This window comes from Canis lupus, chromosome 6, assembly GCF_048164855.1.
Source record: "Canis lupus baileyi chromosome 6, mCanLup2.hap1, whole genome shotgun sequence".
NCBI lineage: Eukaryota > Metazoa > Chordata > Mammalia > Carnivora > Canidae > Canis > Canis lupus.
In genome coordinates this window covers 28,955,316-28,983,161 of record NC_132843.1, presented here as the reverse complement: position 1 = coordinate 28,983,161, position 27,846 = coordinate 28,955,316, and the positions used below count along the sequence as shown (strand labels likewise).

Genomic DNA, 27,846 nt, shown 5'->3' with positions numbered 1-27,846 from the left:
ACTATATTCAGAAAAGAAGTCTTTCAAAAATGAATGAGACACAACTACTTTCTCAAAAAAAAAAAAAAAAAAAGAATTCAATGTTAGAAGACCTATATCTGAAGAAAGATCAAAGAAAGTTTTTAAAACTAAGATACCAAAATAAGAAAGAAAGAATAAGATACGAAACAGAAACTGGGATCTATGCAAAATAAAATAAAAAAGGATGAAAATAGAATTAATAAAGGCAAAATAAAATTTTCTTTATTGCTATTTTAATAGCTCTGGAAGATAAACATCTAAAGCAAAAAATAGTAGCAGTTTATTGTGCTTATAGTATTTATAAAAGTAGCATGCATGATAAAAATAATACAAAGGATATAAAAGAGAAATTGGGAGTAACATTCATGTGAATTAAGAGTCTGCTATATTTACCAAAAATACTTAACTCTGTATTTTGTAGGCCCCCTGTACATAGAACAACTGGGTGGCCAGAATATGTTGGTCATGGAGAAGAGGCAGGCAGGCTTCTCATCCACTGGTTGCTCTCAGCACCTAGGCTAGACAAGGCAAAAAACCAATCACCCTTCAGAGTCAAGGCCACAAAGCTCCTTATAAAACAACTCCAAGGAGAAAGGAAAGCCAACTATTTTTATGTATTCCTGCTTTTCTTTAAGCTTTGTCATATTTTTTCAGACACTTGGAGAAAGAGCCCACACTTAGTCTCCTCGCTATAATTCAGCTTCTTTTCTGGGGCCCCAGTTCATGGAGAGAAAGCCTCTCTAGAAATGAAGACTTCAGGCTACATAGACCATGGAAGGGGCAGTTCCCCCGTAGCTTTTTTTTTTTCTTTTCTTGCTTTCTCTTCCACCATACATACCAAGGGAGCCCACTTAGAAGAAAATTTACAACAGAAGCTGGAAATCCAATCTTTCAGGCAACAAAAAGCTGCAAGAAAAGCTCAGGAAGGTAAAATTTGAGAAAGGAATAGTTGCAATTTTGATGGTGTGTCAAATCTGCAACGGCTGAGTGAATTCCGGGAGCTGCCCAGGGCCGCCCAGCCCTAGGGGTGCCGAGCTGAGCTAAAGAGGTTGGCAGGTGGTAACAGAGACGAGCAGGACTACTGTGGGCAGCTTCTCAAGGGAGGCAAGGGGCAGCCTGGGGATATGACACAGACCCAGGCTTACCTCCAGAGCCACCTGCACCATTCTATCACAATCCAATAAAACATGAACCTGGAGAGCCACCATTTGTAAAGCAACAAGCAGCTACCTGTGTAAAATCCAGAGCTAAAACATACAGCAAGAACAAATCCTCCAGCAGCCACCAGCTCAAGACTGGAAAGCAAAAGCTGTTGGCACCATGGAGCTGCTCTGCTAATGCCTATTTTGCACAGGGAGCCTAAGAAGCAACCAAGGGTAAAGAGTCCACACACACAGTCCAAAATTGCCACCAACATGCTTCTGAGGTGGCCCCTAATGTCACTTTCTATGTGTCCAGGAGATGGTCCTGTTACAGTATCACAGGTGAGGGTGAGCTATACTTTCACACACTTTCCTCCACCTCCTAAGACTACATGGTGTTTGTGTCTGCAGGAGGCACATCTCCCAAACACTGAGCCTCAGGACAGAGTGTCACAATGACAAGCAAGCTTCAAAGAACTTCTACATGCAATTCAACAGGTCAGAAGCACTGAAACTGCTAGGAACCCCAGAATGCTGTCTGATTCCATGTCCCTGTCACCAAGAAAAATATCTTCTGCTAAAACAAAACTATTCATCCTTCAATGTCACCATCTTCCTATACCACAAACCCTTTTCTGACCATGTCAGTCAAAACCTAATTCCCTAAAGGGATTTGTCTAACACTTAAATATAACTTTTCACCTAACAAATAGACAAAGATAAAAATATCCAGTCCTGGCAAAATTAAAAGGAAATAAGGCATTTATTTGCACATTGGTACAGTTCTCCAAAGACCAGTTCAGCAATGTCCATAAACTGGAGAATGTATGTAACCCTGGACTTGGAATTTCTCTTCCAGGAATTTCTCCAACACAGACAAGTATAGACATGGATGTTCGTGAAAAGCAAACTCATATTGAGGGTAGGTCTGGAGATACTTCCTAGCTCTGCTTCCTGGAGCTGTCCCTTGGAAGCTCTAAAACCATCTGAATCTCAGTTTTTGTAACCGCAAAATGAGATTACACACAGGGTTATTATGAAGATTAAATGATATAATGCATGCAATCTGGAACTTAATGAAAACCCCCCAACTTCCCACTTTTGTTATTTTATTGTAATTCAAATATTTTTCAGAAACTTAGAGAGCTACTAATCAGATTTGATCAGAAAGATTATGATTGATCTCTGCAATAGAATTCCCCACAGGATTCTGAAAGAATAAAAGTTCTATATACATATTGAATTTTCAAAAAACAGATTTCAGAAGAACCTCTGTATGTATGTGTGACTCTATGCCCCCATGCACATATGTGACTATGGTGTGTATGGTCTGTCTGGTGTGTATATTTCAATGTGTGTGTGAGTCCTGTGTATATACCTGTGGTGTATGTGTGAGTTTTCTGTGTTTCTCTATAGTATGAGCATGTCTATGAGTTCTGTGTACATATCTTCAGTACATATGTGTGAAATCTGTGGGTGTCTGCAGTATGTGCATATGTGTGTGTATCTCTGGTGCATGTGTGCATGTCTGGGTGTAAATTCTGTGTGTCTGTAGGGTGTGTGGGTCCTTTGTGTGAGTCTTGCCATATGTGTGTCTACAGGGCATATGTGTCTGTGCGGTGCATGAGTTCTGTGTATGTATGTGTGGTGTATCTGCACGCAGATTCAGTGTGTGTCTGTGGGGTGAAAGGAGTGGTACAGGTGTGTGCATGTCTACAGGTTGTGCATGTGCCTGCATATGTAGCCAGTATAAGAATCTGAGCTCTAAAAAAAAAAAAAAAAAAAATAATAGAATCTGAGCTCTGGTACAAGAGAAACCTGAGTTGGGTTTTTGTCCCATTACATAGCAGTTCATCTTGCACAAATTATTCAACTTCTCTGTTTCCAACTTCATTACCCTGAAAAAAAAAAAAAAGGCTATTATGCCCTGTCCATGGACCACGTGAGAATAAGATGATAGAATGCATGGGAAGTACATAGCACTGTGTCCAGCACATAGTAGGTGCTCAGTAAAGTGCAGCAATTTTTCATCATTGTCATACTCAGAGAGATGACTGAATAGATGTTATCTGGGTAACAGGACTATAGTAAAATTTATAATGTTTATTTTGCTTGAATATTTTGCATGCATATATATTATCTCTGAATAAACCAGTACTGAAAAAGTATCATACTGAAAAACAGTACTTCCCCTTCTCAACAACAACAACAACAAAAAACCCTGAGATCTACATCAGTCATCACCACAATACAGGCAAAATACCTCTTAAACCCAGATCCTAGTGCCAAGTATCTCTCTTTCAGAATGCATCTCTCTACTCTTCCCTGAAATTCTCATCTTTATTGTATTATTGTATTTAATCCAGCACTTCTGGATTAAAAGCCCAGGCTGTGATGTTATGTCCAGAAATCCCTGCTTTAAATTCCCATGACACCTGGGATTGGCCAGTTGTTGGAGCAACTGTGTATCTTAATCCCACTAGAATTGATTTTTTAATCAGATTAACTTGTTGTCACTTTGGAAGGTATGATGGTAAAGGGCAGCTCAGTGTTAGTCCCTGTCAGAGTGTGAGACGGGGAAGCCAGGAGTGATGGAGATAAGTCCTTGGCAGAAAGGGATTTTAAAGGTGAGCACCTGACATCATGGGCTGGGGGTAGGGGGCGGGTGACTAGAAGCCCTGCATGAGTAAAGAGGGGGTGGTATGGGAACACGGAAGAAAAAACTCACTTTCTTTATGATTTGGTTTAGGTCACATTCCCCCACAAGGGCAGGGTTCTCATTTAGCACATTTATCTGAATCACCTGGAGAGCTTGCTAGAAATGCAGATTTCAGGCAAGACCCTTGCCTCTCCCCCAAGAGATTCTGGCAAAGGTATGAAGTGTGGCCTGGCTATCTACTTCCCTGGTGAGGACTGGATTAATCACTACAGAGCAATAAGGAAGGTCCTTGGGGTTAAAATCTCACTGTGAAAAATCGATTGCTTGACCACTTTTGCAGCTGTGTGTCTTCAGTTTAGTTACACAACCTCTCTGGGCTATTCATGCCAGGAAATAAGGGTGATGGTCCAGAACAAAATGATGATGAGGCTATAAAGGTTGGATAGTTTCTGCCTAAAGATAAAAGCTGGCTGATGTGAAGCCAAAGCCCAGTTCGTCCATTCTCTGAGAGGGTACAGGGTGCTCTGAGGATGGTTTCTGACCCTAGGGTCGCCTAGCCTGTTTCCCCGGCCTCAGAAGCTTCGCCAACCTTCCTGGTCCTGCAGCTGCTGCCTCCTGCGAGTGTGCTCCACTGCCCCCTGGTGGTCTCATCTGGGAAGGTGAACGGCCTCTTTCCCGGTTGGGCTTTATCCAGGGCCCGAGCAAAGGCACAGCTGCCAGGCCAAAGGTAGAGGACTGAGTGAGCCACTCTGGAGGCTCTGGGAACGGAAATGCTCCCACTACCACTGCCGCTTGCTCGCTGGTGCTCAAACCGTCCCTGTGGAGCGTCGCCACTCTGCATAAGGGTTTTGTGTCCTTCAATGCTTCCCGAGCCTTGAGGCAGGCTCTTGCTGCGAGCAGCACACACAGAAGGGATGGGTCTGGGAGACGTACCTGTTGCCTCTGGAGCTGAAAGAGCTCGGTTTGACCCATGAGGTCATTGCACATGCGGGCAGGACTGCTCAGAATTCTGCACTAAAATAGGTTAAGAAGTCAGCTCTGAGGGCACACCTCGAAGACTCCCAACAGTCACTCAGCTTCAGCAGGAAGAAGGACCCAAAGGCTGAATGAGAACTCTGCACTCCTGGGAAAACCTGACCAAACATCTAAACCTCAGGGCTAGCTGTAAGCAAGGCTGGTCAATGGTCAGAGTGAACCCCCCATCCTGAGAGCCCTGTTGCCACCAGCTTGGCCTTTCTGACCCTTCCTGTTGAAGCCTTAGGCTGCACCACTCCTGAGTCCACCAGCAAGCCCCTTGGCTCTCCACACAATTACACACCCTGCCCTGTACCCCATTTCCCTAGGCACGTACACCTAAGCTGGGCCTGTGGGCAGGATGAAGCCCCTATTTGCACCTTCCCGAGTCACCTTGGTGACTTGGTTATCCAATTCTTTAGTGACCCTATTGGTGTCAGATGGAGGCTACAGGGATTTGAGGGTAGCTAGTGACAGAGGCCACAGAGATCTGGGTGCCATCCTTTAGCTGAAAACATACTACCTGGACGTGGTCTGACCACAGGGAGCAGGCGTTCAGGATAGCTGTCACGTGCCCCTGCATTCAGGGACACCCTCTATGGACTGAGGACTGGCTCATTTCACAGTCCGTGATCCCTACCTGGGTGTCTGTGAGGACAGAGGGGCGCCCAGAGCTGGTCATCTCACACAACCAGCCCCAGACAGTGTGGTGAGAGAAGGCAGGCTGGGGCTTCACGTGGCCCTCATGAGCATGAGGGAATGAACTAGATACTGCTCAGGAAGCCCACTCTTCTTCCCATTAGCAGGCTCTGGAAGGGCAGGTTAGAGCTGGTCATCTTTAATGAGAAGATGTGTAGGGACCCATGACAGCATGAAGCTTGTGTTATAAACATGAAGTCTAACCTTTGCTGTCATCCTTGTGCTAGAAGTGATCTCAGAGCTGCAATCACCTTCCTTCCCCCACAGGAGTTCCTAGACATTCACCAACCGAAGACTACTTGCCCTGTTCCTCGGTGTTCTCCCCTAGAAACAAGCCCCCACACTGTCCCAATTTAAACAGATAAATAAATCTGTTTCCTTGTCTTTGTAAATAAAAATTACAAAGACAAGGAAAATGAATGCATCACATTTCTATAATGGATTAGGCCTACATAAATTGATTGTAGTATAATTCATCCCACTTAACTCTTGCAGCAACACAGATGAAGTAGGGCTATACCCAGTTTTAGAGACAAAGAGACAAGGGCTCAGCGAGGCCAAACTAGGATGTGGCAAAAGCTAGATCTGACCCCTTTACTCTGTAAGTTCCTGGTCTTGGTGCTTTGTCTACAATTCCCACTGCTGGCCTGAGAATTCTTCCCACTCCAGGACTGGCACCATTTCCCCTCTGCTCTTTTATTCTGGCCTGTATTAATGCCATCAACACTTCCAACTGCCTGATGTCTGGCTGGCTTCTTCCTCACAAATTCTCGCTTTCCACCAAGCATGCCTTATAGTTGCAGTTGGGCTCTGCTCAAAAGGAAGCTGGTGTCCACAGAGGAAGGAGTGTTTGCCTCAGGCTGCTCAGATGGCACATTCCATACCCACAGCTCCATCTGCCCCAAGAGAAGTCAGCTCATGGCATTTCTCCTGTTCTGACCTCCCCCCCACAGCCCCATGCATACACTGCTCATGACATAGCCGTTCCTGCCTTCACAGGACCAGTCCCTGGCGTTCAGGGCTCACTGCTTCCTCCCTCCACCCACTACATCCTGCTTTCAACCTTTGTCATGTTGAAAACATCCTGAACAGTTACAGGAGAGCTTGGCAATATTTTCCTACTTGACCTTAGACCACCTCTCTCCTCGCTTCCCTCCATCTCTGTTCCTTCCTGGTCCTGCTAACCTGTGACAAGGCCCGGGCCTGGCTTTCTTCTCTGTCTATACTCACTGGCTCAGGGATGTCATCTGGCTCCAGGGACTTCCAATACCAAATATATATCCTGAAGACTCCTGTTTCTACTACATACGAGCTCTTCAGTTTGATGTTATATCAAAGGTAACGTGGATGCCTTATTTCGTTCAGGCTGCTATAACACAATACCACAGACTGGGTCGTTCATAAACAACAGAAATGTATTGCTCACAGTCCTAGAGGCTGGAAGTCTGAGATCAAGGCACCAGCAGCTTGGGTATTTAACAAGGGTGCACCCCCTGGCTCATAGATGGCTGTCTTTCTGCCATCTCCCCACATGGTGAAGGGACTGGGAAGCTCTCTGGAGTCTCTTTCATAAGAGCACTAAATCCATTCATGAGGGCTCTGCCCTCCTGACCTAATCACCCCCCAAATGCTCCACTTCCCAATGCCATCACTCTGGGGATTAAAATTTTAACATATGAATTTTGAAGGGGACACAAATATTCAGTCCATTGCAATAGATAAGACCAAACTTCATTTCTCTTCACACCTGATGTTTCCTCAGTCTCCTGGCATCTCAGTAGAGACAGCTGCTAGCTGTCTTCTAGCAGCTCAGGCCATGGAGTTAACCCCAGCTCTCCTTTCCTTTCCCACCCTCCTCCAGTTTGCCAGGAAATCCTGTCGGCCCTACTGTCAGTATGTCTCTAAAATGCACCACTCCTCCTCGCCACTGCCCCATCCGCTCACAACCCCACGCATCCTACCTGGATCATTGCAGTTGCCCCTGACACATCTCCCTGCTGGTGCCTACATCCTCAAAACCACAACACCCTCGGCTCACATGTTTGAGTTTTCTCACCCACACACAGCAGGAGCCAGCACACCTTGGCCCTCCCAGTAGATGCCATGCACCCCAGCCCACCCTCGACCCTACTGCTCATGTCTGTCCTGGACTGATTACAAGCAGCACGTCTTTCACTATCAGAAGGTGCCAGCTGGACAATATATTATATGTTGTCCTCTCCCCATGCACTTGCCTGATCCAGATCTTGCTCCTGTGTGCCCTCCATCCTACTTCCCTCCCTTGGGCCTCATTATCTCTCCCCCTATGTCTTCTGTCTCTATCTGGAACACTCTCTCTTCCCAAATAATCTTATGCCTCCTTCCCCAATACCTCCAGTTGTTCAGATGTCACCGTGAACAACTGTAATGCTTCCCCACAGCCTCCTCTCAGGACAAGAGCCTGGTCTACTCTACTGTCATACCCTGCCACATCCTTCCTTAGGGCAGGTATCCCCACCTGGCAGCTACATTTCTTTTTTTTTTTTTTTAAGATTTAATTTATTTATTCATGAGAGACCCACAGAGAAAGAAAAAGAGGCACAGACACAGGCAGAAGGAGAAGTAGGCTCCATTCCATGCAGGGAGCCCGACGTGGGACTCCATCCTGGGTCTCCAGGACCACACCCTGGGCTGAAAGCGGCGCTAAACAGCTGAGCTACCCAGGCTGCCCTACATTTCATTCTTACTCCCCTCACTGGAAGGCAAGCTTCCCAAGCCCAGGGTTTTGTCTTTCTGCTCCTGGCTTCACCTCTAGGACCTGGAACACTCTTGGCACATGGGAGGCGCTCATTAAGTTTTCATTACAAGAATGAACAAATGGATGGATGGATAGATGTTTAAGTTCAAGAAAAGTCACCAAATGTGGAGCTTTTTGCTTCCTGCATCTACCTGAAAACCTGTTACATCTAATTATAAAGCACACAGAGGGCAGCTTCGATCAATGTAAACCAAATACACGTTAGAAATAACTCACATACTGGTCTGAGGTTCAGAATATGTGGCACCGATTTGGACTGCATCACTGAGGCAAGCCTCAGGACTCTCCTGACCCTCAGCTTTATTTTTAGAATAAAATAATGTCTATAATTGTTTCTGGCACCAATATTCTACATGTTAGGTCCCAGAAAAGTGACAGCACAAAAGAGCAAAGTAAATAAACAGAATCATCAGGAAAGTGAATGTTGTGCTGCCTTCTCTCACCTTCTGCTGTGGACACCCATCTCAAAAGGTGTTAGCCAATGTGTGCCTGCTCTGGAAGCTCTAGGACCAGCAGAGACACCTGAGCAAGGAACACTAAGGTCAATGACCTTTAGTGTGCTGCCCTCCCCAGAGAGCACTAACCTATAAATATTTATGGGGCATTGACCTTATCTGTAAGCAATATGCATCAACCTATTCAGGTGTATTAGCCACTCACTATACTCACCTAAAGCTGTCACCTTAAAAACAGTAAACAGAGGAAATGCACTTGGGGGAGCAGAGAACACAAAATGACCTGTCTGGGGGCATGATTTCTCAAAATGCATAGGTACCATATGTCATAGGGTAAGGGCCAGGGCAGAAGAGAGAAGAAAGAGATGTCTCCATGACGCCCATCTAGTGTCACATCCGTCTCCATCCTGGGTGTCTGGAGGCCCGACCTGGTTCTCTGCTCTCAGAAACTTTACAAGGAATCTTAGGCCAAGGAATGAGGAAGATTATTTGTTCTATAAAATATTTTCCTTAACAGATCATTAGCATCCCTTTGAATTAGCAAGTATGTTTGGGTGTTTATAGCTCATTTATTATATTTATTCCTAGGTATGTTGGGTAGTGGGGGAGTGTTGGGTTATAGGAAGACAGAGATCCTAAAAGATCATCAGAAATAAAATTGAATCATCTCAGAATTAATTCGCAACTTAAAGAAAGATTATCAATTTATCCACAAAAGAAAAAAATCAGTCTACAGAGAACTTTTGGAAAGGGAACAAACTGATTTGCATTAAAGAGCTGGCAGGATGGTAAACGGAACAATCCCTGTCATGGCCAGGTGTCTCCCCTTCATTTTCCAGCCCCTGCTTCAGGGGCTGCACCATCACACAACCACCCCAACTCATGTTTTCCCCCTGTGCCAGTGCTCATGCTCCCCTCTAATGCCCCCTGGAAGGTCTCTAGAATCCTGTCCCTCCTCAGGTAGGCCTGTTTCCCTCTTGAGGCACATGGTTGATTGGGCGTCACTCATAGGCTCCATGAAAGCAGGAGCAGCCATGTAGCTCTAGCCTGCCCTCCCCGGCCTGCTCCTCAGAGTTCCCCCATTAAGAGACATCTTCCATACAGAAACATTCCCAGCTATAAAAAGGCCACGTCACAGAATCAGTCAGGAAGTCAGAAGATCAGCTCCATATGTGCCAAGTAAGGATTCATTTCCTCAAGGTTCTTGAGGAAATGAATGCTGTTGTCAAAGTGGGTCTCGTTCTCACACATATTTGTTCTGACACATCTTGCTCCCTGGCCTCCTATCCTGGGTTCCTATCTCTCTGGTTTTCATCTGGTTCTCAGAGAATTGAGGATGGGGCCGGCTCTTCATGGTACACATTATGGAAACAAACTCGAGACCAGTATTCTTTTACCCTCCTGCTGCCACCCTCACACTCCAAGGCACAATCTATTGCCAAGGCTCTGGTTCACGGAGTTATACATACACTGAGTTTGTAATCAGAATCTAGCAGAATCTATTTTAAATACACGGGGACTACAGTACATATGAATATGCTAATCAACTAAGCTTAATAGTTCTCGTTTGTATTAATGCAAATTAGGCAGCTGCATTTCCCACCAAATATTTTCCTTGGTATTTACTGACGAAATCAAGGTCCTTCTAATAAGTTCTAATATTTAATCTAAAAGCTCTAAAGAAGGTGCTTTAGTTGAGCATAATCTAATTTCACTGAACAAAATTGCATCTAAAAGCAATATCAAGTTACAATTTGTTCCTTGTCAAATAGTAAAAATGGCCTTTAAATTTTACATGGTTTTGACCTTTGGTTTTTGCATTTCAATTAAACTTCCCTCAGAGCCCAGAGGATCAAATGTTCCCTGAGTGTGAATTAGGTCCTGGTGAGAGGTGGCAACTGACCCTCTGCTTCTTTCCTTTTCAAACTGACATCTGTCTCCCTTTTGACACAGAGCAGAAATTTTCTCCCTCAATAGCTGGAGCGGAGGTAAACAAAAATAGTAGGTCTGAACAATATCTCATCTTTAGACCCTTGAAATTTCTATGAGTCAATCTTCAAAACTCATTCAAAATGGATCACTATGCCACTTTGCCAGACTCCTATCTATCACTGGTCTAAGAATGACCCAACCTCTCCTGTTAGCCATGTTCGAGCCATGATTTTATCTGTATAATACCTGGGGGCAACAATTATTCTCCTCAGGCTTGGTAGGAACCCAGAATGCAGAGGAGAGGTCATCTTTTTATTTCCGATCAAATAGAATCAGGTGCTCAGGTCTGAGAGGCCATGACGCCACTCAATATCCATTCTCCCCTTCTTTCTGGTAATAGAGTCTGATTTTTATTCAGGGCAATGATGCCCCCCAGCTAAAATCCCACACTTCCCAGCTTCCCTTACAACTAGTGAAACAAAAAGGTAGAGGAAGTCCTGGTTTCTTAATGATATGGTGGAACCATCTTACTAGCCCTGGTTGTTACCTCCAGGCACTTTTACGTGACAGAAAGAAATCAGATGGGTTTTTATGCTATATGCAACTGAATTTAATCATAAGCCTTGTGAAATTAAAGTAGTTAGCACAGTTCCTGGCACATAAGGGCTCAATAAGTCATAGCAATTAGTCAAGAATCAGATGAGTAATCAGTCTAGATGACACACTGTAGAAACCAACTAAGGACTCAGAGAGAGACAGAGAGAGAGAATAGATAACACCTGCATATCTACAAATATAAAGCATAAATGGAGAACTATATGTATCACTTCAATAATAATAATAATAATAATAACAACAACAAATATTTGGGGTTATAGGCACTGGGCACCATTTCAAGCATTTTACATGTATTAACTTTTGTATACCCCAATATTAATGCAGCATTTGTAAAATTATATATTTTATAATATAAATATATATAAAAATTGTGTGTGTGTGCGTGTGTGCACACACGTGTTGAATAAACAAATACACAGACAGATAGATGACACCTTGCTTACCTCATCTGTTCATTACCCTGGGTGAGATCTAGGTCAAGTGACACACTAACTCTTCAGGTCCATAGACAACATATTCCTATGATCATGGTTTCCCCAAGGCTGAGCTCATTTTATCCCCAGCTAACTGGGGAACCCTCAGTAAAGATCATATGTCTCTTCCCTCAAAGAGGGAATTTTATCAGTGCATCCCCTTCCAGAGCTTTGCAAACATATAGCACTCTTCAAGATTTTGCCTCACCCTGACTGGGTGGTTCCAGGATGACAACTTTGGCAGGGCACGGTGTTGAAGGAGGGCTTGTTGAAGACTGAGTGGCCATCTGCCACACCACAGGGCTAGGCTGATACAGAGAACTCTGGAGCTTCCACAATAACCTACCATGAATTGAGCCCTTACACATATTTTAGTACCTTTTATCTTTACAATGACCTCATGAATTGGAACACTATTTTATCCAAAACACACTAAAGAGCAGAGGTACTCATTTTTCTTCCTTCCTTCATTCAAACTTATTAAACACCTATATGTACCAGGCAATAACTTTTAAGGATATTAGGGAAAATGTGGCATATGATCTTTTAAGGAGCTTAAATGCTGGTGGGGGAAGGGCAGAGATAAAAAACAAAAATCAGACATGTGACTCATGCTGTAATGAAGGTATTAAATATCATGGGGACATATTAGGACTAGTCACAGTGGAGGTACTGTTAGGGCTGAGGCCCAGGTTGGGACAGAGGTAGGAAGCAGAGGGAAGGTATTCCAGTAAACTGGTGCAGTTATGCAAAGATTTTGGGGGTAACTGGAACATAGGCATGATGTCTTTGTAAAGTGTTGACCCCCTAGGCTGAACCATATTTCTTGCTATTTCCTTTCTTGTGTATTTCTAGTTAGGGTGGCCTCAAGGAGGTTCCTTGGAGATCTGAAGAAGCAGAAGTGAAGTAGCAGCTATTTTTGTAGCTCACACATACAGTTGCTTATCTGCAGATTCACCTCAGTAGTATGAAACAGTAACTGGGGAAACAATTTCTCTGCCTTCCCCTGGATCCTCCTCCGGCCCCTGAGCCAGGTATCCAGTCAGCTCTGTGATGAAAGAAAGGTCCTGGCTTTTGCAAGACAGCCTCATCACAAGGTAAGAGACACCGAGCATGGACAGAGGTTTCAGGCCATGCTCAAAAGTCACAGCTTGTGCTTTCAGCTTACAGCCTGCTTATGATCTTCCTTTCCTGACTGCTGTTCCCAAAGCCACAGCAAACAGGAAGAAGCTAGAAGACTTTTGAGGAGCATGGTAGAGAAAGCCTAAAGAGTCTTGAGCAAAGTGTGAGTAGAAACCTAGATGACAAGAACACTGCCAGTGAGGACTCAGAGTAAAGAACATTCTACTGGGAACTGGAGGAAGGGGGACCTCTATCATGTGGCAGCAGAAGGTCTAGCAAATTGTCATCTGCTGTAGGGGAAAGCAGAACTTGTACGGGATGAACCTGGTTATCTAGCCAGGGTGATTTCCAAACAAAGTGCTGAAGGCACTGCCAGGTTTCTTCCTGGGGCTTATAGTAGAATGTGAGAGGAGAGAGATAAATGAGGGAAGAACTGTGAAATAAAAAGACATCAGGATTTGATGGTTTTGAAAATTCTCAGCCTCTCCAGGTGGCAAAAGATGCTAAAACTGAGAAATGACTTCCAAGCACATCAGGAAAACACGGTGTAGAGGTGAAATCTTGCCTCAGGATGAAGCCACGACCTTCCTAGAGCTTCTGAATCACCTCTGATAAATTACTTGTTTCAGGGTCTAATTTTTGGAGAAACAACCTGAAATGCACTCTTACTCTTTCCTAAATTCCAGGGATCTGAAACTTAACCTGCCCTCCCTCAGATTCACCTTGCTCTTGGGCTATTCTCTCCCCGTATCCCATAGAAGGTCCTTTTTTTTCAGTCCAGCATGCAAAAACTGGAGTTCTCCAGAGCATCATCTCTCCTAGGATATTCTGAACCATTTCCATGTCTTCAAATATCAATTGGAAGGCTGACACCTCACAAACTTGTATTTTGATCCCAGTCTTCCCTTGTAGACTATATCCTATCTATCCAAACTCCCTCAGGAAATCTATACCATAGTGTTGTAAAAGCACCTTCAGTTCATACATCCACAACTGATAATGCTCTCTTATTCTGTTTTCCTATCTGTTTTTATTTCTATCTCTCTCACATATGTGTGTGCACACACGTGCATGCACACACACATACACACATGCACACCAGAGCGAATCTCCTTTTCCAAGAGTTATATATCTGGCCTATAGAACTAGATCACCTAGATTTGAGTCCTGGCTCTAGCATTTCCTGACTCTGAAAACTTGGGACAAGTTTGTTTGTTTACCTCCCTATGTCTCAACTCTTCTCTGATGATTTTTTTTAAAAGATTTTATTTATTTATTCATAAGACACATAGAGAGAGAGGCAGAGACATAGACAGAGGGAGAAGCAGGCTCCTCCAAGGAGCCCAAATGTTGGAATCGATCTGGGATCCTGGGATTACGCCCTGAGCCAAGGCAGACGCTCAACCGCTGAGGCACCCATGCATCCCTCTTCTCTGATGATCTGGGGTTAGTGATAGTTCTTACCTCATTAGATTATGGGAAAGATCAAATGGACTATATGTATAAAATAAAACAATGTCTGGCACATGTTACACTCTCTGAAAATTTTAGTTCTCAATATTGTTATATTCTGGTGAATTGCATCACCCAATAAGCCAAGGAGGATGCCCTGAAGTCCCCTATTGCCCCGTAATACACACATATCCTATTCATCATCAAACTTGTCAATTCTACTTCCTAAGCATCTTCAGAATTCATCCCCTTCTCTCCATCCCAATTATCACCTCTTTAGTTCAAGCTTTCATGATTCCATCATCAATTAGAAGTAGTATATAGCTGCCATAGCCCTTACCTGAGTTTTATGTGTCCAGTAACCAAAACAACCCCATCCCAAGATATATATATCCAAATCCTTTCTCCATATTGTAACCAGAACATCCTTCTAAACTCTCATCATGCATTTCCCCTGCTTAAGAGGCCTTAAGAATAAAATCTTGACTTTTTAGCCTCACATGACACAATGGGCTCCACATTCTCTTTGCTCAGTGCTCACTGTTGTCAGCCTTACTCACATCCCCTTGCATCCTATGTTCTAGTCATTTTGATCTATTTACAAATATTGAATTCCTTGAACTGTAACATGTTCCTCCTCCTAGAAACTTTGGTGCTAAAAAAGAAGGACTCATAATATCAAAGAATACTCTATCATGATAAGTGTCCAGAATTTAGCAACAGGTAAGTAAGAGAATGTCTATGGCTAGAGAGGGATGGGAAGATCAGATCAAGCAGGAAGCAGTATACACTAGCCCTGGGCTGCTCTGACCCCATCACAGGGCAGCCCCTGATTGAATGTAGCCCCAAATTCTGCTTTGATTGCTTCCAAGGCAAGGGATAACTTTGGTACTACCAGGTAACTAATCTAATCCCAGCAAAGGTTAGGAAACCCACCCGCGGCAGTACGTCCTTCCTGCAACAGTGGAGGAGACTTTCATGGCAGAAGCCAAACTGGGGACACTCTGATTGAAAGGCTTTTATGCTATAGGATGTAGGTTTCCTTTTTTTTTTTTTTTTTAAGCCTTTCTTTAAAAAAAAAAAAAAAAAGTAGTCGAGAGGCTGTCAGGCAGCTCCGCGTCTCCATTAGAATTCAGAGTATTCCACGGTAATTACAAAACAGCTGTAATGGAAAATTGGTAGTCAAACCCATTTTCCAGCGACTAGAACGGTGAATGGGCTCCATTATGTTCCTAATTCTCATTAACTTAATTTGCATAGGAAACAATGAAGGAATACATAATGAGGTACAGTGGGCTAGCAGCCCAGCCCTCGCCCCCCAAAGAGCTGGGTGCAACCTACAGTGACCCACTCGGAGGGAGGAAAAGCCCAGTGCCTCGCTGGCTCCACTTTGTTCCTGTGACCTGCGGCTGCAGGCCAGAGCTAATCCGGGGCAGCGAGGTAGAGGGTGACTCCAGGATCCCCTTGCCTCTGCACACAGGGTGCAAACTCCATTTCTTCGCCCATCCCCGCCCCCGCTTCTGGTAAGACTGAGAACTGGAGCAGAAGGAGGAGGGAACGTGTTTTCGGGTAAGCAATTCCAGGCTTTGGCTGTGTGTGCATGCATCTTGCTTCCTACAAATCTGGTTTAAGTATAATTAGCCCTGGCAAAAGTATGAGATCAGCAACCAGGGAGCTGGGTGGGGTAAGGGTACTGGGCTGGGCCTGAGCTGGCTGCCTCTGGGAGGAGGAGGCCAGCATGGCCTCACCCCAGTCTCTACTCTAAGCAGTGACCCTTTCAGACCAGAACCACTATTGGCAAACCAAATGGAACTTGAGACAGAGAGGGATCATAGCCAAAGCTCAGAGCTTAAACAGCTAAGTTATCTCCTGACTCCATCCACCAAACTGTGAGTAGTGGAAGCCAGAAGTTGTACTCTCTACTTTAACAAAGAAAATTATAAATTGAAAAAAAGTGGTACTTTCAACCCACCATTATCGGATATTTATGTTATTTCAGACACTATACCAGACAGTCTCTCTGAATCCTTACAGCAAAACTACAAGATGGGGGATCCCTGGGTGGCGCAGCGGTTTAGCGCCTACCTTTAGCCCAGGGCGAGATCCTGGAGACTCGGGATAGAATCCCACGTTGGGCTCCCAGTGCATGGAGCCTGCTTCTTCCTTTGCCTATATCTCTCTGCCTCTCTCTCTCTCTCTCTCTCTCTCTCTCTCTCTGTGACTATCATAAATAAATTAAAAAAATTTAAAAAAAACAAAATTAAAAGATGAAATTATATCCATTCCACTCATGAGGAAACTGAGGCTCAAATAATTCACTATGCTGGGGTTAGTTGGCTATTCAAAGGTGAAGCCAAAATTCAAGCTGTCTTCTAAACCAGCTAGACTAGTTAGGCCAATGCTCCCTAACCTTGTTTATTTCATGGCACATATGGAAAATTGTAACATTTATATAGTACCCTACAATGAAGGAGAGGGGCTTGGAGCCTAGAGAAAGTGCCCTAATCCCCAACTGAGTAATATGATCCTTATTTCTAGCCATACTGGTCAGAAAACTCAAGTATAGGAAAAACAGGGGCTCCTTGTGTAGATAACTTAAGAACTACCAGGAAGGTGGATCTATTCCAATAATATCCCAAGAGTGTCTCTGGGTGAGGCAGAAGTGCCTGAAATGCCATTATTGGTTTGGATTAATCACTGCCCTCCACCCATCCCTCTTCTTAAAGGTGTATCTCTGTGGATGGTGTGTAACACTCATCCCACTGAGAAATGTAATACAGGGAGTATTTCTCTTAAAGTAACAAGACTTGGGTTATAATTCTAACTCTGCCCCTTCATAGCTGCAAGACCTTATGCAACTCACTTCCTGGGAGCTGACCACATAGTGTTCCTGCTCCTAAAACTCTGTAAATGTACTTACCTTAGGCTTTCCCCTTGACGTGGGAATGGACAAGCGGTAGGTAACATGCCAAAAGGAAGAATGGCATAGGCAAAGTAACTGAAAACAACTCCCTCCAACAACCTACCTTACCCAGCTGGTCTATACTAGCTCCTTTACCAGCAAAACCTCCAACAACTTTCTGAAAACCTACTGAGCACCGGACATCACATATATGTGGTTTATAATCCCTGAAAAACATTTTCAGATGAGTTTTGTCTTCACCATTAGATGAGGAAGCTGTCACAAGGTGGTAAAGCCACAGAGTGGAGTGTTTTCCTGACCTAGGTGTCCATCCCCAATCCTGAGCCTTTATTTTTTGTAGCAAAAAATAAAGAAGGCGGTCTTTGGCAAAAGAAGTCTCTTCTTTGGCAAAACTCCTTCTGCACCTAGAGTTGATGGCACACACTCTTCACTACTTCAGTGAGTTCTCCATGCTCAAAGTATATTTGAAAACCCAGACATGTCCCATCTCATTTGCTCCCCAACCTTATCCTTGGAAATGCTGTCCACATCCATGAGACCTGAAGACACATAGTTTAAGCAGAACTTCTAGTTGACTTGACCCATTGGGTTGGTTCTTCATGTGGCATACCAATGAAGCCCAGACAGGGACACTCCTGAGAACTAACACAGTGATCACTCATGTGTAAAACTAAGGAAAACAATTAGTCTGCACTTGTGTGAACAAAGATCTTCTGCCTTTCTGTCTGTGCCCACCAACCACCAGTTCATACAAGGCTTGGTAAATGTTTGTGGATTAATGGATTGACTTAATTAATTAATTATTATACTGAATTATTATTATACTTAATATATTTATTTGTATTTATATTCTATTTGATTAATATAATTATTATAATTAATTATTAATACCCAAGGCTATTTACTAAGTACCTGATATGTTGCAGTCACTGTGCCAGAAGTCATGGAGAACTTCACGTTTCTCTGGTTTGTATAGCACATTCTGATTTTCTGTCTACATCTTCATATTATTACTCAAAGCTGCTTAACTGGGACTAGATAATGGGAGGTTATCCTTCTTGATGCTAACCTCACTGTTTGGGTATATGCTATAGGTTATGGCAGGAAGGAGACCAAGAGACCAAATCCAAAGTTCTAATGTTGTTCTACTTCACCCTGATGTTAAAGACAAATATCAGATCTTCTCCCTAACCGGAACACCAATCCCAAGCAATTCCCACTCTCAAATGGATTGACTTTTAGGTTAGTTTTCCTGTAGGTTCTCTAAACACAATCCCTGGTCTCTCTATTTATAAGAGAACAAAGCTGAAGATGTTCTAGGAAGATTCAGGGCTGGTTTGTTTGTTCCCTTCTTCGGTTCACTCAATGGCACTTACACACCAACAAAAACCCACTTATGGTTGAAGTTTCCCATGCTGAGTTGCAGGCTCTCTGTGTTCCCCCAGTAAAGAGCCTCTTGCTGTGTTCCCGGGAACCAGCACTGCACCGCACAGCTTTGCCAACTGCGTCACTTTTAGATTCTGGGCTTTGAAACCAAATAAAAATTGATATGTGTGTAATCACATTTGTTTAATTAAAGTAACACATCTGTGCAGTAAATATTCCAGCACGAGCTGGTCAATAGCAAATCCTCAGCATGTACAGTAATAATTGACTAATGTAATTAAATGCATGTCAGAGTTTTAAAAGAAAATATAATGAGATTTCATCATTTTATATGTACAGGTAATTAGTTCTTAGGAATGTGAGTAAAAGCAAATTATCTACAGATTTGAACTATCAGCAGATAATTCAAATGACCTAGTTTGGGAGAGAAAATGGTATCTAAAAATGAGAGAAATTCAAACCAAAACAAACGTTCCCTACGATTAAATCTGAAAGCTATGTTAAGAAATGAGCATGTATAATTTTGCTCAACATGTTTCCATCGAGCTTTCATTTTGGATGAGTTGAGCCGTACTGTGAGTACCAGGTTGGAGTGACATCTCTCCTGGCTCACACTCCTCTGTTGGCTGTTTAGGCATCCAGGCACCTTCTAGTACCAGGCTCTGGGTCATTTTGACGAGTGTTTCTTTTGCTTTGTATTCAAGCTGACTTCATCTTCTGCTGCTTCGTTAGAGTTCCTGTCTGGCCTGAGTATGATCATCCCGACTCTGGACAGCATGTGCACATGAGGGCTGTAGGAAGGGCATTCCAAGGGTAGAGAAAAACTTGACAGATGCAAGGAAGTATGAAAGCACATGGCCTTTTTGGGAAGCAGCGAGGAGCTCAGTCTGACTGGAGAAGATTCCAGTAAGAGAAAAGGGAGAGCTACCACTGTCAAAATAGGCTGGAAGTGATGGGCAGAGACTTGAATGTCAGCCAAGAAGCTTGAACATCCTTCCTAGGCAGGAAGGCAATATGGAGTTGCTGAAGATGCTGTTTTCTGCTACTTCACTCAACCCTAATCAAACCAAATGCTTCAAAAATCCCAACACTCAAATGTGAACTCGTTGCTCAAAGAAACTGTCAAGTCCTCAAGACCAAAGTCTGGCCAGTTTGAGATTAGGATCCATCCTCTCCAAAAGGAAGCTGTCTGGATGCTTCTCCCTTCCTCCTGGTGATTCTTCAATTCAAATCCCTTCCTTTCCCTACATTCCCAGAAGTGATGACACTGGCCACCTTAATAAGCCCTTCTTGGTGACCACAGCTCTGAACTATGAATCCTGCCTTGAATGATTCTTATTGCCATAACCAGACTGAGGGTGGGCAGGGGCAGTGTGAGTTTATTCTGTGCATGTAACTGTAGGTTTTTGATATATATTCACAGCTTGTTTGCTTGCATCTTTGCTGTCATGATCGCATGTCAGCAGACAGAGTGGCCATGACAAACATAAGACATGACCATCATCTAATATGAGAGTGACGTGTTCCTCACTAGTTGAAAGGCAAAAGCTTTACTTGGTGACATAATCAGTGGTTGTACCGAGGGACATGAACCTACCCACTCCCTGGCTTGCACCCCTCTTGACCAGAGCTTTCCTTCTATGAGACAGTTTGTGCTGGTGCATCAGTGGCCAGGACTAGAGGCCAGCAGGGCCCCACATTTAGGGCTTCAGACTTGGAAGTTCCTTGAAAAGAAATAAAAATGCAATAAACATGAAAAAAAGGAAAACTGTCAATTTAGAAGAGACAAATAACAAAGTACAGATATTATTTGTATCAAAAAAACTAAATATATATATATAGCAGTAATATATATATATAAGAAATGGAGAAATATGAACATTTACTAGATATCTGTGCATAAAGAATTTTTAAGTTTGTTAAGTTTTAGATGTGATCATTGTATCATGGTTATCTTTTTCAAAAGAGCGCTTATATTTTATAGAAATAAACCAAAACACACCCAGGTGACAGGATATAATAATGTCTGTATTTCCTTCAGAATAACCTAGGAGAGGATGGAAGTAAGTATAGGTAAAGATATGAATGAAACAAGAATGGCCACATACTGATTGTTACTGGAGCTGGGAGATAAGTATATAGGGTTAAATTACCAGTTTCTTGGTGTCTGTATATATCTAAATTTTTTCATTTAAAAAAAATGATGATGTTTATGATTTGCAATCAGCCAAGAGTAGAGGTCTTTCTGGGCTGGGTTGTTAGTTTATGGCCAGGGTTTGAGGTTAGACTGAAGCTAGAGCCCTGGGTTCCATTTGTGGCTAGGGTTATAAATTTTAAATTTATCAGGTATGGAATAATTTATTAACCAAAGAAAGAGTCCAGGAGTCATCAGAACAAGGTAGCAACTATACGACCATGATTATAGGGTAACTTTGGGTGTGAGCTTGGAACCAGTCTGTGGCCAGCTTAGTAGGAAGCTTGAGACTAAGAAGAAATAGTCTGTAGCCAAAGTAGGTCATTGTTTCTGTATTTGAAGATGGTCTATACCCTCCATTAGGAAATTACCTATTTCCAGAGCTAGAATTCACATCTATGAATATTCTCTGTAGCAATGGGGTGGGGTAGATGATATGTTAGATCTAGCATGACATCAGCTCAATGATTAAGACTTAGAGGCTGGTGTGTAGTTGAGGACAGGGTCAGCTCTGACTGATTTGGGAGTGTTAGTTTGTGACAGGGGTTAGAGAAGCCTAAAGTTAGGTTTCCTGTTAGGGTTAGGAGTTAATTTTACACTCTGAGCTGCATGTTAGAGTTACCTAAGTGGGTAGGGGAAATAAAAATGCCAATGCCTAGGTCCTAGCTAAGCCCAACAATCCTAGAACTCTGAGGCCATGGCCATGGCTTTAGTGAAAACCACTGGGTTAGGGTGTCAAAGAATAACCATATCAAGGGATCTTTTTGTATCTAATGTTAAAGGGTGTCCTATGACTGGAGTTGCAAGCATAAGGAGTCAATCTATAGCTACATAATAAAGAAAACATATTTGAGCCCCCAGAATGATGCAGCCAGTTTACTTTATTAGCACTGTGTTCTAATCCTAGGGGTTCTGATTCAAAGACTATTCAAGAAGCACATACACAGAATAGGTCTTGATTCAAAACAATGCTCCTGGCATACCTATATGCCTCATATTGGAGTATTTTTACCTAAAGCAAATATTGATTTCTCCACTGAAAAGACCCAACAATAACTTATCTAGACCCATCCAGAGGTCATTGAATAAAATGGTTAATTAGGAAACTGAATTTCTGCCCTTGATCCATATGCCAGTCCACTTAGCTAACCCACCTAGTGGGACCTTACCAATAGCTCTGTATAGTAAAAAGTGTAATACACAATGGGGTTGAATGGAGAGAAAGTCAGGAGTATTATAAACTTAAATGATGGAGGATGGCAGAGAGGGAGAACGCATCTTTTTGCTTCTCCTTAATCAGTAAATGCTTCCATGGAGAGGTAAAATTCTGCAGCCCAGCACTCTGCTCTGGATTCCAATTAAACAATGCATAAAATACATAATGTACACTTATTCTTTGTACCCATGAGTGTGTCTAAGTCGTAGCCCTGTTCATAAGAATATGAACAGATAATACATTCTGGATATGGATATCAGGGACTCAGGATCAGCTAGACAAGGAAGACATGGGAGATGATATTGGTGGGCATGCAGAGATGGCAGGGTCACAACACCACAGAGTTGACCCCTGTCAGCTAAAAGGGCTCCAAATGGTCTTCTAGCATCTTTCCAGGAGAAAAGCATGTTATTGCTTCCCTATCAGATGGTCTCTGATACCCAGAACTGGTGAGGATGCTTTTTATATGGGACCCGAGACCACCAGTAGGTATTCTACCGTTCTTTTGGGGTGGCCTACACTCCCATTTAAGCCTTGATCTGGGTGCTGGTAACACTGAAGAGGTAAGTATGGGAAGAAATGTTGCAAGAGGAAGAGCCCAGAGAATTGGGAGGTAGGGTAGGTTGAAAAGTATTGTTGCAGTGGTAGACAGTGTAGTTGCCTACCAAATGTTATCACTTCTACCTAAAAACAGAACCGCAATTTAATTCAGGAAGGCAATGAACACAGTTTAATACCATTTCCTGGCCTTCCCTATTTGTGATGATCATGTGATATGCTTATGACCAATGATAAATTGTGAAATTCTGCTGGAGGGATACATAAAACACCTCATCCTCCTTTACTCATATTTTACAAGTTCCAAACAATTCTCTACTTGCAGCAAGGACAAGGGGCTTGAAATCATTAGTTCATGGAAAAGTCCATCCTCAGGCATGTCTCAGGATTGAATGCATTTTTTCTGAGCCATTCTTCTCCAGCTACTGACAAGAAAACAGACCTATTCTATGTAGGTGCCACTTTTTACTATATTATACTTTCCCCCATTGCTTCCTCAACCACTAGCAACACTAGGGAAAGGATCTGAGTAGCTCATGCCTTATTCCTATTCACCTACAAACTTATGACATCTATAGTGGAAAGGAGAAAAATATACAGATGATCTGCAAGAATTTCTTTAGGGATAGTTATGGCTATGGTAAGAGCTAGGACATGCTGGATTCTGAGTTCGGAACAAAGCTCTTCCACCCTCACTTTGAATTTCTTTAGGTCACAGTAAACCAGAGTTTAGAAAGCATGGCCAGCCACAGAGCATGCATCAGTGACTGTTGAGAATCACAAGACCAAGAGGCTAAAAAGCAGAACAAAAACTCTGGGAATGCCTTCTGCAGCCAGAAAAAAACCAAAGGGAGTTCTTTGCTGAGCAAAAACCAGCCAAGAGGAAAGAACTAGACCTCAACTGTCTCAACTTACTGAGGTTAGACCTCAGAAAACAACTTTCCAACTCTTCCTCTCAAATAAGCAGGAGCTGAGAACTCCTATCCAGGCTGAGTTACTTGGAAATAAGAACTGGGAAGGAAGGTCAGGTTACCTTTGAAGGTAAAACATGCATCAAATGGGAACCAGAATCTATGTGTCAAAGGCCAACTGTGAATAGCTAAGTAAGGATCATAAAGTCCAAACAAGGATGAGAGAACCAAAGAGTAGGGGGCCCAGCAGATAGCAAGCAAGATGGAAGAAATGAGTTTCCAGTGAAGGAGTCCATAATAGGGAAGATACTGTGACAGTTAAAATAACAACATCTCCATGCGACAAGTATTATTATAGTATTACTATTTTTTTAAGATTTATATATTGATTTGAGAGAGATAGAGTGGGGGAGGGGCAGAGGGAGAGGGAGATAATCTCAAGCAGACTCTCCACTGAGCATGGAGCCCAACATGGGACTTGGTCTCATGACCCTGAGATTATCACCTTAACCAAAACCAAGAGTCACCATTCAACCAACTGAGCTACCCAGGCATCACAACAAGCATTATTATTATTAACATCTATTAATGTAGATGAGGAAGTTGAAGGTCTGCAAGATACATAGTCAAACAGTCAGGAAAGGACAGGATTAAAGTCAAGAGTGTGATCCTCAAATAAGAATTATTGTATTATTCTTTTGTGGCACTAAGTGCACAATGAAACAAATTCAGTGTGTGTGTGTGTGTGTGTGTGTGTGTGTGTGTGTGTGTGTATGCTGGGGAAGGGGATAAGAAGAAGGCAAAGGATTACCCAAAAGAAAATGATGATGATAATGGATAGTCCTGAATGTCTAAGCAGGGAGATTTTTACTTGACTTGACAGTAAAGAAGATCCATTGTAACTCCTTGAACCAGGGCAGAGACCATAAAAGCGGTGTTTGGGGATGCTTAATCTTGCAGGAAGAATTGAAAGATAAAAGCTTTGGGAGTGAGGCACTCAGTCTTCACCAATCAGAGTTATCCTCCTCCCATTCCTTGGCCATTGAGTCTAGCTTGCGTCTCTGTCAATTTCCCCCTTCCATCTTGTTATTTGCTATTTTTAGGCTGGACTAAAGGGTATCGGCTATGATCACTTGTATTGGAATTTGCACCTCTGAGAGAAATTTTCTCCTTAAACCCAATCCTCACTAGTCCTCATTTCATATAAAGGAGAGAAATGTCACAAGCAATGCTTTCCCCAGCTACGTTCTGGGGCTGAAGTTTACTGCGCATCTAAAGGGGAAAACCCTACAAACAGAGCCAAGCAGAGCAGGCAGCCCTATATCTCAGAAGACGGGATCCTCTTGGATAAGAACTTGGAATAGATGGTGTCAGGGTCTCCTCCAACTCTGTGATATCATGATGATGAGATTCTAATTCTTAAAAATGTGTCAAGTTCAGCCTTCTGCCTTGAAGCAGACCTGCGCTCCTGGAGGAAGCTCAATTCCTGGAGCTTGCCAAGCCTTTCTGCATTCCAGGGTTTTGGCACTTGCCGTTTCTTCTTCCTGGATGGTTCTTCCTCTTGCTCTTTGCAAAGCTGGCTCATTCTCTTCCTCCAGGTACTTGCTTTAAATGTCTTTTGCTCACAGGGGGGTTTCTCAACCACCTACGTAAGTAGATCACTCTGGTTTTTTTCTTTCTTTTTTTCCCTCATCTTAAAACTCTGGTTATTTCCCATGTGGATCTTACCACACTCTGATAATCTTACATATGTATTTGCTTGTTTGATGTTTATCTCCCCAACTAAAATACTAACTCCACAGATTTGTTTATTGATGGATTCCCAGAATGCAACACAATGTCTGGCACATAGTGAGTACTTGAAATATACTGGATAAATGGAAGGAAGATTGGCTGAATGGATGGACAGATGGATGGATAATGGACAAGGGAGAGAGAGAAGAGTGACTGAATATTTCATTATGTGTGCCATAAAAAAAAAAAGAAGTGTTCTGAGGTCAACTGGGCTGCAAAATATATTCTCTTTCCTTCTTGGTAATTCGTGGAGCACATGAGCAATTTAGAGGTCTGAAAATTCCCTGTAAGATAAAGCTTGCTTAATTTTATTTAACCCAGCATTTCCTAAACTTGTTTTAACTTAAAATACTTCTTTTTCATGATACCCTTACTTAACATTCTGCCAAAGAGTGTTCTTAAAAAAAACTAGTTTGGAAAATCTGCTCCTTTATAACCATTGCCATGTTGAATAGTAATTATTTTTAACTCCCTTTGCAGGCTGTGAGGTCTTAAGAATACAGACTGAGACTTACTTATCTTTGTACTTCCATTGGTTAGCACATGACAGGCACAAAGCAAATACTCAGAAATAACCAAATTATTGAAAAGGAAAGAAAGAAGAGAAAGGGAAGAAGGGAGAAGGAAGAAGCCTAAATGAAGGAAAAAAGGAAGGGAAGGAGAACATAGCTGGGTTACTTAGCAAGTAATTACTCCCTGGTATGTACCTTCAATTGACTTAAAGGCAAATAATAAAATGTTAATAATGACCTTACAGAAGTCAGAATTACATTAACCATCTCAGATAAATTCTAGATTAGTAATTTACTAAGGGTTAGAAAGTTAATTCACAATAAACACCTCCCCACCACCCTCTCACACACACATAGTGTTTTATGATGAGCTCTCTATTTCTGAGAGTCATATAATTACTTTACTTAGAATGGCAACAGTATTATACACTTATTAAGAGTATAGGTTCTGAAGTCAAATCCAGTCTCTACCATTGTCTGAGTCTGAGCTGCTATAATAAAAATATTATAGACTGGGTGACTTAAAAACAATAGAAATTTATTTCTCACAGTTTTGAAGGCTGAAAGTCCAAGATCAAGGTGCTGGCAGATTTGATGTCTAGCAAGGCTCTGCTTCCTCGTTCATAGACAGCCATCTTTTCACCATGTCTCCACATGGTGAATGGGTGAAAGGGTGAAGGGGCTCTCTGGGATCTCTTTTAAAAGGGCACTAATCCCATTGATGAGAGTGCCACACTCACAATCCAATCATATTCAAAAGATGGCACCTCCAAATACCATCACACTGGGAATCAGATTTCAACATATGAACTTTGGGGAAACACAAACATTCAGTCTATAGCAACCATATACAAGCTATGTGAACTTTGACAAAGTACTTAACCTTTCTAAAGTTCAGTTCCTTCACATGTAACATGCAGATAGTAATAGTATACAGTTACAGTGCCATCATGAATATCAAACTATATAAATATGCCATGGGCTTAGGATACTGCCTGGTATGAAGCAAGTAATCAGTAAACTACTACCACTTCCAGGACTGCCCTCCTGTAGATGACATCAGGAACCACGGCATTCCATCTCCCAGGTGAATCGCCTTTAGAAGAATGCTAAGAGAAATGCCTACCTCAGAAAAGCAGTGCTCGGACTGTAAAATTTGGAGCCCACAGAAGGGCAGTTTAAGGGGTTGGGGCTCATGAAATCTTACCCCAAGATTCTAACACACCTTTGAAATCACACATAAGCCTGTTTCATCTAGCACTTTGTAGATGCTCTCTGAACCAAGAGGTTGGTGGGAAACCACAAATAAGCACACTTTCTCTAGAGAAAATTCAACCCACCCTGGCTTGTGGAAATGTATCCAGAGCTGCCTTTGTCTTTGTAATCATGCCAGATTCATTCATTTTTCTCTCCACTGCTCTTTGGGTTTCATAAATTATAAACACAGGTAATTTCTACCTGCAAAGTTTCTGAATGTTTCTAGGAATAGGTTGGAGGGGCAACAAGAGGCAAGACAGGCCACAGTCTTGACCTAGAATGGGATTAAGGTGGGGTGGGGTGCAGTGGGACATGGTTAAAAAATTAGCTCCTACCTGGGGCTGGACACAAAATAAGTACATAGGAAAGACTCTTTGAAATGAACTGAATATAAGAATAACATCCAAGAATTATTATTTTTAAAGAGGATTTAGGTTCAGAACAAATACAACTCCCCTTTTCCGACTTCAAATGCGCCCTAGTTATGGCCGCACTGGAAGAGTTACATGCTCAAAAGGCTGACAGGAACTCAGAGAGTAATATAATCCCCCTGCTCCCTGACAAGATTCACCTTAAATAAGCCCAAATGATCTTTACCTTTCTTTTAAATAAAATTTAAACCTATCTAGAAAATCCCAGACTCATAGAAATGGAAGAGACTCCCTCCTGAAATCCAGCATCTTTGACAGGTGGCTATATATGCTTGGAGGG

General features: G+C 42.7%; 3 long non-coding RNA genes across 4 annotated transcripts in view; 1 reads left to right on the top strand and 2 right to left on the bottom strand.

The window, feature by feature from the left end:
* Positions 1 to 27,846, bottom strand: part of LOC140635166 (uncharacterized) — a 337,126-nt gene that overhangs the window by 131,107 nt on the left and 178,173 nt on the right. The gene's annotated exons all lie outside the window — the stretch shown is intronic.
* On the bottom strand, positions 390 to 26,930 carry LOC140635170 (uncharacterized). Of its 2 annotated transcripts, none has more exons than XR_012032503.1 (4): positions 26,762 to 26,930; positions 20,291 to 20,417; positions 2,982 to 3,061; positions 390 to 539 (listed from the first exon to the last, which is right to left on the bottom strand). It is a non-coding gene; the product is annotated as an uncharacterized lncRNA (long non-coding RNA). The 2 variants fall into 2 exon arrangements; XR_012032504.1 differs by lacking the exon at positions 26,762 to 26,930 and adding an exon at positions 26,428 to 26,732.
* Positions 12,933 to 20,817, top strand: LOC140635171 (uncharacterized). Its single transcript, XR_012032505.1, has 3 exons — positions 12,933 to 13,095; positions 15,865 to 15,953; positions 19,398 to 20,817. It is a non-coding gene; the product is annotated as an uncharacterized lncRNA (long non-coding RNA).